The 15,955-nt window shown below is 42.8% G+C and overlaps 1 protein-coding gene across 1 annotated transcript in view; it reads left to right on the forward strand.

Moving 5' to 3' along the window:
* Window positions 1–15,955, forward strand: part of MYO16 (myosin XVI) — a gene marked incomplete at its 3' end in the record, with an annotated part of 531,603 nt that overhangs the window by 381,151 nt on the left and 134,497 nt on the right. The gene's annotated exons all lie outside the window — the stretch shown is intronic.

Consider the following 15,955-nt stretch of genomic DNA (forward strand, 5'->3'; position numbering starts at 1 on the left):
CTTCCAAGGCTTACCTGCCTCAACTCTCCTCTGCAAAACCCCCGTTCAGGTTCTTTTTTCCCACGCACTCCCTGTTTTCCTGCGGATCCCGCCCCCCACACGTGACGCCTCTTCCCACTCAAGCTGGAAATATCCTCCCTGTCTTCTTCACAAGGTCAAATTTTATCCATCTTTTAATGCTCACATCCACATCCCGCTTAATCTCCGATCCAGCTTCCATCTCTAGTTAATTCTTCCGCGTTTGAATCTGTAGCCGCCAGACTTTCCTCCCTGTTTGGGATGTAGCGCAAATACCATCACTAGGGGGCGAAATCCCTGGTCACTCTCTCGCTCTCAGTGTATTTCAGTTCACTTCAGCCGGTGTTTACTGAGACGCTACTATCTGCCAAACCTAGGGCACTAGAGAATCAAAGATGAATAAACCGCGTTTCTTGCCCTCAAACGTGTCACCGCCAAGTAAGGAAAAGGAAAGTTAACAAATACTTGCGCTGTAATTTGCTCATAGTAATATTAGTCATGTTAACAAAATTCTCCGTTACCACAAAGAAGAAAGAACTTATTTGGCTCCAAAAAAGAGTGTAGAAGTGTTTTCAAGAGGAGGTAAAACGTGGCCTTGGCCTTTAAGGGGATGCTGAGCTCCCTGAGACTGCGAGGCAGGAACACCCCAGTAAAGACAAGGGCTTGTGAAAATGAATGGACCGTGCGTCTGTCTGGATTCGGTTGCAAAGGACAGAATCCCGTGTAGCTGTTCAAGCAGAAAATCACTGTCGGGGGGACTCTAAGTTGAACTTGCAGAAATGACCTTAAAACCACCCCACAGGACAGGGCTCCCTCGGTAGTTAGGGCCACATCTTTGATCAGGAAGCCTGCAGCCTGATTGAGAAACTGCTGCTACAGGTACTGACTCCCAGTAACTGCTGTCACCTAAACCAGTAAGAGGCCCATTCCCTGGCACTCAACAAGGAAGAGTCAGTGGCTGAGCCTGGAGCCTTCAGTGCTGGAGAAAACCAACATCTCCTGGACGTGCTCACCAGGTAAAACACAGACACAGCAGAAATGCAGCCTCCGCCACTTCAACTTTCTAAATCTCGGGCAGTAGTTCAGACAGGTGGAAGCTGCAGAACGAGCGAACCCTAGCTGCAAGGGAGTCTGGGAGAAGTAATATTCGCACTTTCCAACATCCGCAGGACAGGAAGTGACCAGGCTAAACCTAACACTCCACCATTTCCAACCACATCGTAGTTGGGAAATGGTACCAGACGTTTGGTCAAGTGTATGGAGGTTGGTAGGAGAAAAGTCTAGGAAGGTTGTTTGTGATGAAATCATGAATAAATATGCATGTACACCTCAGGACTTTGTCCTCTTGACAGTGTTAACTTATCAGATGATTTTAGACAGGGTGGGGGATGAAGTGAGAAAACCAGAGGACATGATGTAGGTAGGTTGGGAAGAAAGGAAGGGGGATAATGGAAACACTCCAACAAGGACTGCGTTTGAGCCAGAGCGGCAGGACAGAGTGGTGGCATTCCCAGGGAAGAGTGAGTGACTGAATGTGTGGAGCCAGGGAGGGTACACACCTGGAGATGACCCCGAGGGCCGCACCCTGTTGACTGATGGAGGTTATTTTAGGCCAACCAAGAAGGGAAATCCTGGAGAAGGAGGCTGTTTGGAAGGAAAGATATTCCACTTCAGATGTTTGGAATTTGAGGTTTTTAATGGAAATTCCCATGAGATGCTGAAAATACTTGACACTGGGAGGCTGGCTGTTTCTAGAAACCTAGTCATAGTTTGGGAAATGTGTATAATTGCACATGGAGAAGAGGGAGAAAGATGTTAGTAGGAGAGAAAAGTATCACAGAAACGAAGAGAAAAGAGACGTCCGGGTCAACAGGAAGTGAGCCTTGACAGGACACTTAGGCCAAGTAACAGCTTTGTGAGAAGTTCTGGTGGGACAGTGCCATGTGATGGCTTAGTGGATGTGGGCGGAAGTCAGTGGATGGTTTTATATAATAGATATTCTCAGAAATTATCAACTATCCTTTAGAGTTGAGAGATTTAGCCTTTACATTTTTTTTTATAACAGTAGCAATCTTTTAGTCCTATGTGCAGATTTTTAATCTATATTAAGAATTTACTAAAGAATATAGAAACAAAGATACTTCATAATAAAATAACATGTTATTTTACTTTTCCATTCAAATGTTAGAATACTTTTCAATTCGAAAGCTTTTGTGTCAGAATTCTTTTTATTGAGGTACAGTTAATTTACAATGTTGTGTTAGTTTCAAGTGTACAGCAAAGTGATTCAGTTACACATAAATATATATATATATATTTTCAGAATTATAGGTTATTCTGAGATATTGAGTGCAGTTATTCTAAGATATTGAGTATAGTTCCTGGTGCTGTACAGTAGGTCCTTGTTGTTTATTTTATATATAGTAGTGTGAATCTGCTAATCCCAATCTCCTAATTTATCCCCCACCCCTTTCCTCTTTGGTAACCATAAGTTTGTTTTCTATGTCCGTGAGTCTATTTCTGTTTTGTAAATAAGTTCATTTGTATCATTTTTTTAGATTCCACATATGTGATGTCATATGATATTTGTCTTTCTCTGTCTGACATACTTCACTTAGTCTGATAATCTCTAGGTCCATCCATGTCGCTGCAAATGGCATTATTTCATTCTTTCTTATTGCTGAGTGATATTCCATTGTGTATATGTACCGTATCTTCTTTAGCCATTAATCTCTTGATGGACATTTTATTATGCAAGTATCTCTGTTTCTATATTCTTTGATAATCCCCAGTGCCTGGGAGAGTATCTGGCACATAAAATGCACCAATAAATATTTGATGAATAAATGAATTATTTGATACTTAAAAATAATTTATTGAATTCATAGGATTTAGTTGAAAAATTACAATAAGGTGTAACTAATGATTTTGGAAAATTATTTTTCTGTAAGTTTCGTGGACGCTATCTTCAGTCGGTATATACCTGACCCGCTTTGTAAGTCTGTTCGTCTTGTATCTTGAAGATATACTAGATGTTCAATAAGTGAAAATTGCATTAAACTGAATGGTACCAAGCTTTGGAATAAAATTTTGCTGACTAATTATTGTATGTTTGCATTTAAAAAGTATTCTACAAGCACCTAGTAAAATGTCCATGGTTTTAAGAAAATCTGGGGAAAAACAATGGAGAGTTTGAGTGAATGGAATCATTTCACTGAGTTCTGATAGCAATGAAGCAAAGCAGAGAAAGCCAGTTGATTAGTTGCCACGTAGCTAAAGCCCTGTGGAATCGCGACATTTCCTGTAAAAGCACCTTTATCTTTTAAAGCAGGATTTTCCATAATTGGAGTCAATTTTGCGGTTTTATAAAAGTCTTTCATTTCACTGAGATGTACTGAAGAGTCTTAGCCCAAGGACTCCCTGAGGACTCATTCACATGGTAAAGTCTAGATCCTATGTGATTTGTGGCAGTATGTCAAGCCATATGCCATTCTAATCATCAGACGTAACTTTGTATACTTAAATTTTGAGCTATTGCATTTTCAAGGAAAGCAGCACTTTCTGCATTTTATAAATCAGGAGATGTAGCAAAGAGCTAATTGGCTTAAAGTCACCAGGCAGGGTCTATTGTGGACAGTAGGATGAGCAATCCTGAATAGCTCTTTGATGATAAAGTTGATCCCAGAGGAGACCTCAATGGCTTTGGGGTTCGTGGGTTTGTTCGTAGTCTCTTCTTGTCCGGATGGATGTGCTAGAGAGTTCTTATCATCACTTGCCCCTCCATGCCCGGTTTACCTAGTTCTGTTAGTAAAAACATGCCGTATCTCACAGGAAGAACAATCATTACTGCTGGTGATGATATTGACATCCAGCCTCCTGCCCCCAGAGACCCACACACCTGACTGTTCTGCTCTGACTGCGAGACCCTGCCATGTTTCTGAATCTCATTTGGGGCAGAGGCTCAGAAGTCCTTTTAGAAATGTTTAAGCAACATTATTTAAATTATAGCTGACGATCTTCCCTAAACACATTTGAATTTTTCATTACTCATAGGAGCGTGGTGTATTTTCCAATCTCCATTACAGAAATATTTTAAAGTAAATGGGATGAGGCTGTGCATGAAATATTAACAGGGTCTCACTAATGAGCATGAATTTGAATTAAAGAAGCTGTGAGTTGTGTGTTTTTTATCATTGTTATTTGTTTTAGCAAATTTTAAACCTTATATGGGGTTACCTGTTTTAGGAATTGCTCTTAAACTTCTTTTAGTGATTTAAATGATGGATAAGCATTAAATCCAGAAGTGTGTCTAATTTTATTGGCTTTTAAAATTAAGAATCTTGAAGGAAAGAAGAATTAGGATTTGGCAAAAGACGTTGGTTCTTAGGAAAGTTGAATTTCCATGAAGGTGATTCCTAAACTCTAATAGGAAATAGTATTTTGAAGTTCCTACATTTTTTTTTTTTTTCCTGCGGTACGCGGGCCTCTCACTGTTGTGGCCTCTCCCGTCGCAGAGCACAGGCTCCAGACGCGCAGGCTCAGTGGCCATGGCTCATGGGCCCAGCCGCTCCGCAGCATGTGGGATCTTCCCGGACCGGGGCACGAACCCATGTCCCCTGCATCGGCAGGCGGACTCTCAACCACTGCGCCACCAGGGAAGCCCTGAAGTTCCTACATTTTAACATGAGAAAAGGAAATCGATTAAGAGATAGTAAAGCAATCTGAAGTAATAAAAGTTAATTTAAATTCATGAAAACAGAGGTCAAGATTAATAGCTATAAAATACATGACACACATTTGACCTTCTTTGGTGTCTGCTCATAAGGTCTGTGTCTGAACGTTGTTTATTATGATCATTTCTTTTTTGGCATGAAGTGATTCTTTGGGGATCTCAGATAAGTGTCCCATTGTATGACTGGCCTTGATGATTTATACAAATCATCCTGGTGGTGTTGCTCTTACCTAAGGTGATGTGCCTGCGTTTTAGCCTCCTTCTGTTTCCAAACCCATAAGTATCGTCGTGGATGGAACGGTGCCTGCCCCACACAAAAGACGGGCCCTCGGGCTCATGCCTAGAACCTACGACTGGGATCTTATTTGGGAAAAGGCCCTTTGCATGTGTAATTAAGTCAAGGATCTTGAGACAAGAAGGTCTTCCTGGATTATCTGTTGAGCGCTAAGCCCAGTGACAAGTATCCTTATAGGAGCGGGGCCGAGGGAGATTTGAGAGAGAAAAGCAAGTGGAGACCAGAGTGGTGCTGCCACAGGCCACCAGAAGCTTGACGAAGCAGGCAAGGAGGGCAGGGATGCCAGGTTCCAGAGTGGGTGCTGGCTACAGCAGCCCCAGGAAGCCAGTGCACGTGTTCATTGGGTCAATGTTTACAGACTAGAACAGCAGTGAGGAGTTTTAACTCGTAGCATTGTAGTTTTTTTTTTTTTCTTTTAACACATCTGATCCATTTGAAAATGACTCCTGCATTTCTCCATCTCTATTTTCGCTCACATGGGGTCCTCACCCGTAATGCCCCTTTCCTCTTTCTTTCCAAATCGTACCCATCTTCCCAAGGCCAAGTTCTTGTCCTGATCCGAATTTCCCTGCTCTGTCTCTTCCCTCATCCATAAGCACACCTGATGCTTACCTAGCAGTGTTCAATTTGCAGAGTGCCTGGGAAACATTTTCACCACAACCGTCTTTGTAAATATTACTGTGTCAGTTTTCCAGTGAAGTAAGCCTTGGTGGAGTTTAGTGGTTCACCAAATATTATACAGTTATGTGTGAGTCTCCTGGGGGCATCATTACGAAGTCCCCCATCCAGCATGGCTTAAAACCGTGCAAACGTGTCCTCTCTCACAGTTCTGGCGGCCGGAGTCTAAAATCAGGTGTCCGCAGGTTGGGTCCCTCCGCCGGCTCCGAGAGAAATCTGTTCGAAGCCTCTCTTCCAGCTTCTGGGCTTGCCAGCAGTTGGTGTTCCTTGGTTTGTAGGCACAGCACCAAGGTCTCTGCCTCTGTCTTCGCGAGGTTTTCTCTGTGCGTGTGTCTTTGTGTCCCTTTCTCTTCTTTAAGGACACCAGTCATTGGATTTAGGGTCCCCTCCCATCCAGTAGGACCTCGTCTTAACTAATTACCTCCACAAAGGTCTTATTTCCATAAAAGGGCACATTCTGTGGTTCTGGGTGGGCATGAAGTTTGGGGTCACACCATTCAACCCACTGCAGACCAGTAGGTCACAATACAGTGTCTCAGCTTTCTCATCCCCCCACCCCCATATCTTTCTCTCTCCACCATGGTATGTGCTGAAATCTTAGTGTTTATTATCTCAGTCATGAAATCTGTGTTGTGTAACAGAGAAGACGCACTGGGGCACTTGGGGCTCCCTCGCTGTGACTTTGAGGGATACACTGACCCTCAGCTAGCATACGCATGGGGTTTGTAATTAAGGGGAATATACTTATGAACCTCGTAAACTTGTTCTGAAGGGTAAGTGGTGGGCAAGCAATCAGTGCAGGTACAACTGTTTGGAGACGTTGTGTCAAAGATGTGAATCCTATTTCCCCAACAACTGCTGAAGGTCTTTCCATGCAGGAATACCACCATATCTGGCAAAATTTTAAACTCATCAATCACAAGTATCGAAGTCCTGAAAATATTTCGGGAATCACCTAATCAACTGGCTGTATTGAGAATACTAGAGGCCCACCTGACTTTCTCAAATTGAGTCATTGGTAAATGTCCTTGATTAGTTAAGAAAGATATTTGTTAATTCTTGTATGTTATAAATGTGCTCACGTTGCATAAATAAATGTTTTATAAATGTGTTAGAATATTTCTTTTTATTTATCATGATGTTATTCATAGCGCTTTAGCAGATGATAAGGAATACGTAACCACCAAAGTATAGTACGGTATTTTCTTGTACTTCCTATCACACTTGAAAGACTTCAGTGGAAGGTAAGTGCAGGAAATTGAGATTGTCTCGGTCTGTGGAAACTATAGTATTAAAAGAAAAAATATTTAGATAAATGTTTCACCTTATGTTAATGTGACATTCTGTTTTTCACTGACTATACAGGTGGTTTTTGTGATGGGTAACGCTGCCTTGATTAAAGAGAATTTTTGTAAAAAATTATATTCTTTACCATTTAGCTTTATGACTAATAGTTTAATCAAGCACACAGGTGTGTGAAGTTTTACTGCAGATTTTTAAAGGTCCTTTCAATATCATTTTCCTTAAGAAAATTGAAGCGCTCTCTGCAATTTACATACATATTCCAAGGTGTAATTTACAACAGAAGGAAAATGTGTAGCCCATTATATAAGGTGCTCGTGGGTGTGTCTTTACAGGGGTGGGGTTTGCTTGTATTCATCAAGGTTCCTTTTCCATCCTCCTAAATCACATCCTGGTGAGGTGGATGAAGTCCTAATCCCAGACTGTAGACCCTGATCGTCATCATCATGTCACTGATTTCCACAGGCCTTTCCGGGAACCCAATTACTAAAACATTGCTGATAGGAGTGATGTGTGGAAGAGACTGACTTCTGGCCAGTCTGTAAAATACCTGAACTTTTCTTCCCTTCTCCTGGAAAAGGATCTACCCCTATTGTGGAATAAATGAAGTTTGAAATATGTCGGTTGAGATTTACGGTGTTGCCCAGACGTCTGAGAAGCAGAGATCTCTATCTCATTGAGGCTGCAGAACGTGCTAGGTGACAGAGGGATGAAAGCCGACCTCTTTGTCCTCAGATGTATTTACATAACATGTATGTGGGTGAAACCTTGGTCCCTTCAATTTCCCTGTGTCACCTGTGTCAGGAACACCTTCTGTAGTTTGTCTCCTGGCCTTCATCTCCAGAGATTGGTGGGGGACACAGTGTTCCCAAGAAGACTCTGAAATTGAACCTTTAAATCAGCGGGAACAGGAGATGAACTCATCAATAAGGAAGTTTCCATTTATTTCCCTCTTTCTTTTCTCCAGGCAGAATCCCCAGACATAACAATGAAACCTGTCTGGTCCAAGCCAAACTGATACTATTAAAGGTTATTTGACAGAGATATTTTGACCCACACAAAGAGAGCTTAATTTACATCTGTATCTGTTCACCTCTTGGGCAAACTTTTAGTAGAATAAAAATTAACTCCCCCAGGCCCCTTGTGCTCCGTTTTTTCCATCAATTTCACCTTTGGCATAAATACATTTTTGTAGACTTAATAAATGTTTCCTTATCCAGAGTTTTATTAGGAAGAGAAAATGCAGGCTCTTATTTAGGGAATCTTACCGTTTTTTTCAAAGATTTAACTGGTTCTTTTATCTTCATGGGTTGACAGACATTTATAAATAGGGAACTTTAGATTTCCTAGAATACTGATATCTTATTGTAAGTTGATTGGTACTTTTTCTCCTTAAAAGGAACCAATGAAGCATGTTCATAAATTTCAGTTGTGGTAATTTTAGTTCAATGCCCATATCCAGAATCTAGATATCTAGATAAGGACTCCTAACAGTAATACTATGTGCTTCTAATAACTTTCTCTGTTGATTGGTACTTATCAACTTAAAGTGGATCAGAATGAGGGCAAGCAAAACTATTAGATGGAATCACTTAATGGACAAGTAAAAAACAGAAGCCTCTGCTTATAAATATTGATGCAAGAGAGAGATCAATTTACCACCACGCATGAAATCCAGACATTTTTCAGCAGACCTCAGATAGAAAGCTGAAACCAGGCATGAAAAATTATCAGACCCATTTATATTTACTGAAAACGATCTTATTTCTTTTGCTAAAATCCAATCTTTACACGCATTCTAATGTGCTATAGTGAACTCAAGAGTCTATCTCAAAAGTTGCCCATTTTTATCAGCTGTGAATCCCACCTCTTTCCTAGGGATTTTATTTTGCATCATGTAAATAACATGGTGGAGAAGGGGGTTATGAATTTGACTGATGAGTGAATTTACTTCCATTCTGTAAATATTGATGATTCCCAGGAGAGTATTTTATGTCTCTTTCTAGGAGTTTATATGCTCTCATGATTCAGTTTCGTAGATGACACGGATCCCATGTCTCTCCAGTCTGTTTCTCTGTGGGCTTCACACCTACAGGTCTACTTTTTAGTATCTCTGCTTGAGTGGCGTCTTCACGTTAACAGATCCGTGGCTAACTGAACTAAATTCCCAAACACTCTCTCAGCTGACTTCAAAAAAGTAAATAAAACTGATTTGCCGTATTTGTCCCGCTTTTCAGCTCACGGTAGAATCAGAAACCCAGTTAATTACCAGATGCGACCTACTCTCTCCCCATTTACCCTTAGAATCCAAATAGCCCTCATTTGTGTTCCAGCGCCCGAGGTCACATCACCTCCCCCTCTTGGGTCCCTTCAACAGTGTCCTAACACTAACTGATGGAAGAAATGCGAATTATGAAGAAAGGGATGAATGAATATCTTTACTTAAAGGCATATGAACTGCTTTTATTTCATTTATCTTCTTGTTTCCCTGGTGACACTGTCCAGAATTAAATGTGATTATTCTGATTCGACTTGTTAATAATAGTCCTGAAACAGTGGCGGTGACGCCTGCCGCCTTTGCCGTATTTTTACCTCCCAGTTTACCTCCTTTGGTAGAAGAATAAACTCTGGTTTCTCTTTTAAAAATCAGATCTTCCAGATCGTTTTAACACTCTCGTTCTTCGTGTACCTGGTAGTTGAATAGGCACAACTCGGGAGATGTAATCAGGATTCGATTTTTAGTTTGGGTTCACACCACTTTTTAAAATATATTCAGCTGGGACAACCCTTCCTTTTAACCAGAAAAAAACCCAGGCAGCTCCAGCGATATTTCTGGTCTCTTCTAAGTAATAGAAAGTCCTTTATTTGCTTTCATTGGTGCTCGCGGGCACAACTCAGAGACGAGGAGTTTCTGGTCCTGTATAGTGATCAGAACCACGATCTTTAGCTGACCGTCCAGTCCCGTCAAGCTTCAGCCGCACAGGAGACACTGTACCGTGGCCTGGAGCATCCTGTTTCTGTCTGTTCTTGTGCTGGGTCCTCTCATTTCATCCCAATATCTTCACACACACAGCTCCCTTCGATATTTAGGGCTGATGCTGGCTTGGGTGCTTCCATGTGTCCCTGAGATGCTCCCCTGGGAGGGCTTTGAGGCCCTTCCCGTGCCCTTGGTGATGCTGTCCCCCCCTAACCCCCCCAGCTGGCTGCTCCCCTGGGGCCCTGGTTTCTGACACTCTCAACCGGACCCCACTCCTCTCAGCCTCACATATAGCCTCTTGGGCAGGATGTAACCCAACTTGGGATTGTGGACCAGATGAGGAAACTTCATCACACCCTTTGTAGTTCATCAAAAAACGTAATATGTCCTGCTCTCCACTTTCTGGAGCTGACACACAGCGGCCCTTCCTCTTGCAGCAGGGCTGTCCCTTCCCTCACACGCACCCCATCCTTCTGCCCATTTCTGACTTTGTGCTACTTAGTGGGGGTCGATCACCCGTTCCCAGTGTCTCCCTAAGTGCTGGGACATTGTCCAAGTGTATGAGGGCGTTCCATGAAGTCTCCTCCCTCTTGGTTTAGGTGCTGGGGGAAGAAACTGTGTAAAAGTATTTATGGCCCTATTTGCCTGCTGTATAAAGCAATCACTGCTCTGCCCTCAAATTGGTGTGAGAGCAATAGATGCATAGACCCACAGATAGACAGAGATGTCCAAGTCAAATACCGTCCTTAGAGAAATATGTACACACACACACATATATATAAAGGCAATATCAATGCCGCCAGAAGCACACGTGAGCCGTCCGTGCTGTAGTCTGGGATGTCCTGAAATGCCTCAGTTATCACTGAGGGTAGCTTCATTAGAGGAAGTTGAACTTTTAGCACTTAACCACATGGAAATACAGATTTCCACATCGGAACTACATTAATTAGGTGATACTATAATTAGCAATTCAGTTTGTCCTTTACATTTTGCCTTGCAAGGTAGAGTGTCCACTCTGGAAAAGGCTCTCATCCTAATGCAGTGTTTTATTTGTTACTATGGGTAACGTCTCAGCCCAGTAGGAGAAGGAAGGACAAAGAAGACGCAGGAAGTCTAGGTAGCGAATCCCTAAGTGATGCCGCAGAAGGCTCTCCTAAGAATTCTCCACCCTTGTTTTCCCACTCAGGTGGTTTCCTGTTGGCCTCCTGATTCTGGCCTGAATGGAGAATTGGTTGTGACATTTACGTTTCTAGCCTACAGTGACATGCTCTATTTGTTTCCATTTCTTTTTCTCTAACCTGTGAGGCCTCGCTGCAGGTACGCTGAGACCCCCCCGCTCGCTGCACGTGGTTCATTTCACGGGCTGCGATGCTATCTCCTTGCACCCTCAGCCTTCTCGGAACGAGTAGTTTTTATCGCTCTGTCTGCATCCATCCTTCCGCCCTTCTAGGACTGCCTTGCTCTCCTGGCTTTCCGTCCTACCTTCAAGAGCTTCGTTATCTCTCGTCAGGTGTTCTGAACAGTGATGAACACGGTCTCTCTCCTTGTCCTTTGGAGCTGCAGAGCAGGTAGAAGCAGCTGAGCTGTCAGCACCAAGACGGGAATAGACAGAGCGAGAAATTGGGGCTGGTGGAGGCCAGCCGGGGTCTAGCCTGAAAAAGAAACTGCTCCACATTTTCAGGCAGAAGAAAAGGAGTACAGGGATTCGGTTCCCCAGGAAAAGTTGAGACAGATGGGAGACGATGAGGTGACCCAGAGACGTGTGAAGCAGCTGCCTCCTCGGAGGCTGGAGATGGGGAGGGAGGAGACTGTTCTACGGGGAGTGGAGCTGAGGGCAGCTGGTGGGAGCACGGCAGACTGGCACACCTTCCTTGACCTCGCATGGCCCTCCACCCGTGTGCCAGCGCCTGGAGCGGGGCTGATGAGACCACAGACGTTAGGATGTTAGGCCCCAGCTCGGGCAGGCCCCATGCTTTGTTTATCCAGGTGGAGTAAGCCAACTGCTCTCGCTTTAATTCAGGGGATTCAAATCAGAGATGGCGGATGGAGCCGTTTCTCCGCAGCGCACTCGCGCCTGCACTTCAGTTTCCTTGGAGACGAGCCAAACCTGAGCCCGACAGCCTCCAGTTGGGAAGACAACGCATGTGCTCTGGCCTTTCGTAACTTTTCTTTGTGGACCCGGGAGACTAAGTATCTTGGTGGACTGTGATTCACACCCATGGCGAAAGTTTTATAACCCCTGTTTTTATATACAGCGAACGTAATTTTTCTTTTAATTGTATGTATTGCAGTGCCGGAGCGTTACAGCAAGTACATCCAAAAAGGGAGTGCGTGGCCGCGGTCCCTAGCTTACACCCTTCTCACTGGGCATCCTCACCAAAGCGTTTAGATGCGTGTGCTAACTGCTGAAACGTGAGGAAAATGCTCAATTTCCTTTGGAGCCATTTTACTGAACAGAATCATTCCAAAGGAAATCTTTGACTACATGATAATTTCCTTTAAGATTTGTATGGACCTGTATGCATGTAAATTTCTCTGTTACATGCACGAGGGATGCTGTCACTTATAGCATGAATCCTTAAGAGGAAAAAAAAATAACACCTGAGTTTCAGTTATGTAAAGACAGAGGGGGAAAAAGAGCCTTTATCCTGGCCTCTATCTTTTGTGCTTTCAGGTTTTTTCTCCTTTCATCCCCCAAACAATAAACCAGCAGGAAAAGGAGGGGTGGGGCTGAGAACAGAGGAGCTGTCTTGAGTGACCTAGAAAGGCCCATGCCTGAAACCTGCTCCTGCCATTCCAGCAATGCCCGCTACGTCCCTCCCGAGTGGCACAGCTGAGACAGGACAGGCCTGATCTGTCGCCCTGGCATCACAGACTCACAGAGCTAGGGTGATTCCTAGGGTACATTGAGTTTTTCTCCTTGCTGTTTTCCCATTCATACAGATTCCTCTGTCCATTTAACTAGGCTCTGAGGCTCACTGCCCTTTGAATCACCAGGAGCCCAATGGGGTGGCAGCAGAGAGGCACGTCAACCCCTTCCACCTGCTCACCCTGCAGCCAGGGAAGTGTGCCTGGAGGCCCAGTGGAGACCCAGAACTCCTGCCCACCCAGCGGCAATGAGAATCCCCTCTTCTTTTGTGTCAGAGGAGGTTGAGCGGGGACCCCAAATTCTCCACTTGACAGTAATGAGGCTGTGCCTCTCTTCCCCTGCTGAGTCAACTAACCAGAAGGTTAAGTGGGAAACTTCAACGTCCTCTTCTCAATTGATAGAACAGCTTTGTGGGAAATCAGAAAGGATGTAGAAGAACTCAACACCATCAACCAATGGGATCTGCTCACTTATAGATGTGTAAACCAAGAGAAGCAGAATTCTCATTCTTTTCAAGTCCATGCTTCAAGAAAGACTATATTCTGGGCCATAAACCAAACCTAAAATTCCGAAGGATTGAAATTATACAGACTGGGGCTTTCCTATCACAATGGACTCAAACTAAAAATCAAGAAGAGAAAAATAACAGGAAAATCTCCAAATACCTGGAAACTAAAAAATGCCCTTCTAAATAATCCATAAATCAAAAATGCAGTTTCAAGGGAATTCAAAAATATGTTGAACTGAATGAAAATGAAAATACAACATATCAAACTTTTGAGACAGGCCTAAAACAGTGCCAAGAGGAAAATTTATAGCACTACATACACATATTAGAAAAGAGGAAAGTCTCAAGTCAGTAATCTAAGCTTCCACCTCAGCAACCTAGAAGAAGGAAAGTAAAATAAACCCAGAACAAGCAAACAAAAGGCAATCCAAGAGCAAACCGAGAGCAAAATGTGTGGAATTTTTTTAAAAATAGAGAAAATCAATGAAACAAAGAGTTGGTTCTCTTAAAATAACCATAAAAATGACAAACCTCTAGTAAGGAATGACAAGGAAAAAAGAGAAAAGACTCAAATTGCTAATATCAGGAATAAAACAGGAAATATGAATACAGACCCTGCAGTCAACAAAAAGATCAAAAGGGAATGAATACTACAAACAACCATCACATATAAATTTGATGACTTAGATGAACTGGACCAGTTCCTCACAAAACACAAATGACCTCAATTCACCACATATGAAATAAAGTCCTGAGTCTTCCCTGCGCTGATGTCAATATCCTGCTGGTGATGGTTTTGTCTGATGTTATCACTGGCGGGAATGGGGTAAAGGGTCCACCGGCTCTATCGCTGTTATTTCTTACAACGGTGAATCTACAATTATCTCAAAATGAAAAGTTTAAGAAGTATTTAAAGGTGATGGGAGCAGGTTATCTATGGACATAATAAATGGGCATGAGTGGATATCATTTATTTAGATTTTCTAGTTGCCTTTGACAAGGCCAATACCAAACTTTATTGGATTGAGGAAATCATCATGATTAAAAGACCAAGTCTGGAAACAGATTGTATTTTACCCTTAAAAAGAAAAAATAAACCCATCTCAGATGTATGTGCACACATATGTGTGTTGTGTGCATGTATTTCTCAGCTCGTCCCCTGAAAAGTCCTAGAAACACTGACTAGCTTGATAATACTATGCTATTGTGCACCTCTAGGTCTCTAATTACAATTTTCCTGTAAAATATGAAAGGGCTCCTTGAGGAAATACTTGATTCCAGATTTGGGACCAGGAAAAAAAAACATGATATGGAACCATGTGTTAGCATTCCACTAATGCCAAGTTTCTGTAACACAGAGTCGTTAGCATCATTGTATTAATTATGATAAAATAAGCTATCTTGGGGGGTAATGTCTAATACTTCTGTTGAGCTGTCAACTCAAATCCTGTCAGTACTGTAGTCATCCATGTCTTAGGAATAGGCTCAGAAGCTCTTAAGCTTGGAATGCCTTTGCAGAATATTAATTTAACACATAAAGAAAGACTCAAAGAGCTAAAGCAGTTTTCCCATTGTCACAAAATAATTAAGCTCACCTGCTTCAAGGCTTATTAATTTTATATGAAGTAAAAACTTTTGCCCAATGCTTCCTACAAGCACCAGACTGCCCTTCTCGAGTGTTTGCACTTGTATGGATTTTGTTAAATATCTTTTCCACGTAACTTCTCTAGCTGGTGTCTCCAACTGGGAGGTTTTGAACTTTAGTTTTAATGGGAGACCTTTAGCTTTTTGTCTAAGTATCCAAGTACAACCAGGACGCCATTCATGAGGACTTCCCAGAGCACATGATCTTGTGATAATGAAAGACTCATCAACATAATCTTAAATAAAAAGGGGAAGCACGACGTTATGCTATATGTGGTCACAATAAAACGAAACCTTTTTGTTCATTTCACCAAACATTAAATGAATCTTCCCAGTGGACACAGCATTTTGCTTGTTGCTGCAGAGACAGAGCTGAGCAAATCCATAGTCACTCCCTCAAGGTACAGCAGGAAGGCTCATCACAAAGCAAGGCACGACAGGAGCAAAGACAGGCAAGGAGTGTACTTAGAAAAAATCAGGTAGTCCAACTGTGTGTGTGTGTGTGTGTGTGTGTGTGTGTGTGTGTGTGTGTGTGTGTGTGTGTGTGTGTGTGTGTGTGTGTGTGTGTGTGTGTACTTCAGAATCATCAGATGCCCGTGAAAAGAAGAGGCTAGAATTATAGATTGGAACCATACAGAGGAGGACCCTACACTGCAGGCTCAGCTCTGGGACATTAAATAACTTGCCAAAGTCCATATAGATGCAGAGCAGCTTAGCTGGGTGTCTGTGGTCTCTGGGCACTGCTGTCTCTAATACAGGAAGGCGTGTAGAAGCCAAACCCCAGGTTAAGGTTTCTCAACCCCAATCCCATGGTCATTGGGGGCCAGATACTTCTTCACTGTGGAGCTGTCCAGGGCACTGTAGGTTGCTTGTAGCATCCCTGTCCTTCCAACCCTTCAGTTGTGACAAACGCAAAAGACTCCAGGCACTGA

This window comes from Leucopleurus acutus (genome assembly GCF_964270905.1).
Source record: "Leucopleurus acutus genome assembly, chromosome: 18".
Taxonomy (NCBI): domain Eukaryota; kingdom Metazoa; phylum Chordata; class Mammalia; order Artiodactyla; family Delphinidae; genus Leucopleurus; species Leucopleurus acutus.